Genomic DNA, 3,390 nt, shown 5'->3' on the forward strand with positions numbered 1-3,390 from the left:
AGTTGGAGGCCACGGAAGGAGTGCTGTATGGCATTGAAGCTCGTTTGGAGGTTAGATAGCACAGTGTCCAAGGACGGGCCGGAAGTATATTGAATGGTGTCGTCTGCGTAGAGGTGGATCAGGGAATCGCCCGCAGCATGAGAAACATCATTGATATATACAGAGAAAAGAGTCGGCCCGAGAATTGAACCCTGTGGCACCCCCATAGAGACTGCCAGAGGACCGGACAGCATGCCCTCCGATTTGACACACTGAACTCTGTCTGCAAAGTAATTGGTGAACCAGGCAAGGCAGTCATCCGAAAAACCGAGGCTACTGAGTCTGCCGATAAGAATACGGTGATTGACAGAGTCGAAAGCCTTGGCAAGGTCTATGAAGACGGCTGCACAGTACTGTCTTTTATCGATGGCGGTTATGATATCGTTTAGTACCTTGAGCGTGGCTGAGGTACACCCGTGACCGGCTCGGAAACCAGATTGCACAGCGGAGAAGGTACGGTGGGATTCAAGATGGTCAGTGATCTGTTTGTTGACTTGGCTTTCGAAGACCTTAGATAGGCAGGGCAGGATGGATATTGGTCTGTAACAGTTTGGGTCCAGGGTGTCGCCCCCTTTGAAGAGGGGGATGACTGCGGCAGCTTTCCAATCCTTGGGGATCTCAGACGATATGAAAGAGAGGTTGAACAGGCTGGTAATAGGGGTTGCGACAATGGCGGCGGATAGTTTCAGGAATAGAGGGTCCAGATTGTCAAGCCCAGCTGATTTGTACGGGTCCAGGTTTTGCAGCTCTTTCAGAACATCTGCTATCTGGATTTGGGTAAAGGAGAACCTGGAGAGGCTTGGGCGAGTAGCTGCGGGGGGGGGGGAGCTGTTGGACGAGGTTGGAGTAGCCAGGCGGAAGGCATGGCCAGCCGTTGAGAAATGCTTGTTGAAGTTTTCGATAATCATGGATTTATCGGTGGTGACCGTGTTACCTAGCCTCAGTGCAGTGGGCAGCTGGGAGGAGGTGCTCTTGTTCTCCATGGACTTCACAGTGTCCCAGAACTTTTTGGAGTTGGAGCTACAAGATGCAAACTTCTGCCTGAAGAAGTTGGCTTTAGCTTTCCTGACTGACTGTGTGTATTGGTTCCTGACTTCCCTGAACAGTTGCATATCGCGGGGACTGTTCGATGTTAGTGCAGTCCGCCACAGGATGTTTTTGTGCTGGTCGAGGGCAGTCAGGTCTGGAGTGAACCAGGGGCTATATCTGTTCTTAGTTCTGCATTTTTTGAACGGAGCATGCTTATCTAAAATGGTGAGGAAGTTACTTTTAAAGAAAGACCAGGCATCCTCAACTGACGGGATGAGGTCAATGTCCTTCCAGGATACCCGGGCCAGGTCGATTAGAAAGGCCTGCTCACAGAAGTGTTTTAGGGAGCGTTTGACAGTGATGAGGGGTGGTCGTTTGACTGCGGCTCCATAGCGGATACAGGCAATGAGGCAGTGATCGCTGAGATCCTGGTTGAAGACAGCGGAGGTGTATTTGGAGGGCCAGTTGGTCAGGATGACGTCAATGAGGGTGCCCTTGTTTACAGAGTTAGGGTTGTACCTGGTGGGTTCCTTGATGATTTGAGTGAGATTGAGGGCATCTAGCTTAGATTGTAGGACTGCCGGGGTGTTAAGCATATCCCAGTTTAGGTCACCTAACAGAACAAACTCTGAAGCTAGATGGGGGGCGATCAATTCACAAATGGTGTCCAGGGCACAGCTGGGAGCTGAGGGGGGTCGGTAGCAGGCGGCAACAGTGAGAGACTTATTTCTGGAGAGAGTAATTTTCAAAATTAGTAGTTCGAACTGTTTGGGTATGGACCTGGAAAGTATGACATTACTTTGCAGGCTATCTCTGCAGTAGACTGCAACTCCTCCTCCTTTGGCAGTTCTATCTTGACGGAAGATGTTATAGTTGGGTATGGAAATCTCAGAATTTTTGGTGGCCTTCCTGAGCCAGGATTCAGACACGGCAAGGACATCAGGGTTAGCAGAGTGTGCTAGAGCAGTGAGTAAGACAAACTTAGGGAGGAGGCTTCTGATGTTGACATGCATGAAACCAAGGCTTTTTCGATCACAGAAGTCAACAAATGAGGGTGCCTGGGGACATGCAGGGCCTGGGTTTACCTCCACATCACCCGCGGAACAGAGAAGGAGTAGTATGAGGGTGCGGCTGAAGGCTATCAAAACTGGTCGCCTAGGGCGTTGGGGACAGAGAATAAGAGGAGCAGGTTTCTGGGCATGGTAGAATATATTCAGGGCATAATGCGCAAACAGGGGTATGGTGGGGTGCGGGTACAGCGGAGGTAAGCCCAGGCACTGGGTGATGATGAGAGAGGTTGTATCTCTGGACATGCTGGTTGTAATGGGTGAGGTCACCGCATGTGTGGGGGGTGGGACATCCTTATGTAATACATGTATCACTAGCCACTTTAACTATGCCACTTTGTTTACATACTCACCTCATGTATATACTGTACTCGATACCATCTACTGTATCCTGCCTATGCTGCTCTGTACCATCACTCATTCATATATCCTTATGTACATATTCTTTATCGCCTTACACTGTGTATAAGACAGTAGTTTTGGAATTGTTAGTTAGATTACTTGTTGGTTATTACTGCATTGTCGGAACTAGAAGCACAAGCATTTCGCTACACTCGCATTAACATCTGCTAACCATGTGTATGTGACAAATAAAATTTGATTTGATTTAATTTGGGTACACACACAGTAACATGTGCTGAAGCCTACTTATTAGTACATGTTCTCACAGGTTTCACCCTCTCTCTCTGCCTTCACTTTAGGAACCCAACCCAGTATTCTTCCACTAGATCAACATCAGGTCTCTGCCCAGGGCTTGTTTCTGGTCGTAGGCTACTAACTCATATAGCTCTATTATCTACAGGTACAATTCAATAAGTGAAGCATGTTTATTACCATGAGAATCACTGTTGCAACAGAAGTAAGGGTTCTGCAGAACTTGAGCAATGATGGTATGTGTGGGTCTTGGCACAGATAAAGAGAGGTGTTGCATCACAATACTACAGAGGAGTTATTTTATTCAGTTAGTCTATGTTCCCCATTCACAGCTCATGTAGTTTGTTATGTCGAAGACAGGTTATTTGGATAATTATAAGTATTGTGGTAGATTAGATGTCTTGGAATGTTTGGTGTTGTACTAGGTATGCAATCTACCATGAGAGTAAATGAGATGTCTTGGAATGTTTGGTGTTGTACTAGGTATGTAATTTAGTCTCATGTTGACTGACAATTTTGTGGCCAAAGAGTGTATAGTACTGATGACAGGGCTGCGTTAAGTATGCCAGAAAGGAAACTGTACTGTACTGAATGACCAGTT

This window comes from Oncorhynchus mykiss, chromosome 14 (assembly GCF_057628025.1).
Source record: "Oncorhynchus mykiss isolate SJ-2025 chromosome 14, ASM5762802v1, whole genome shotgun sequence".
Classification (NCBI taxonomy): Eukaryota; Metazoa; Chordata; class Actinopteri; order Salmoniformes; family Salmonidae; genus Oncorhynchus; species Oncorhynchus mykiss.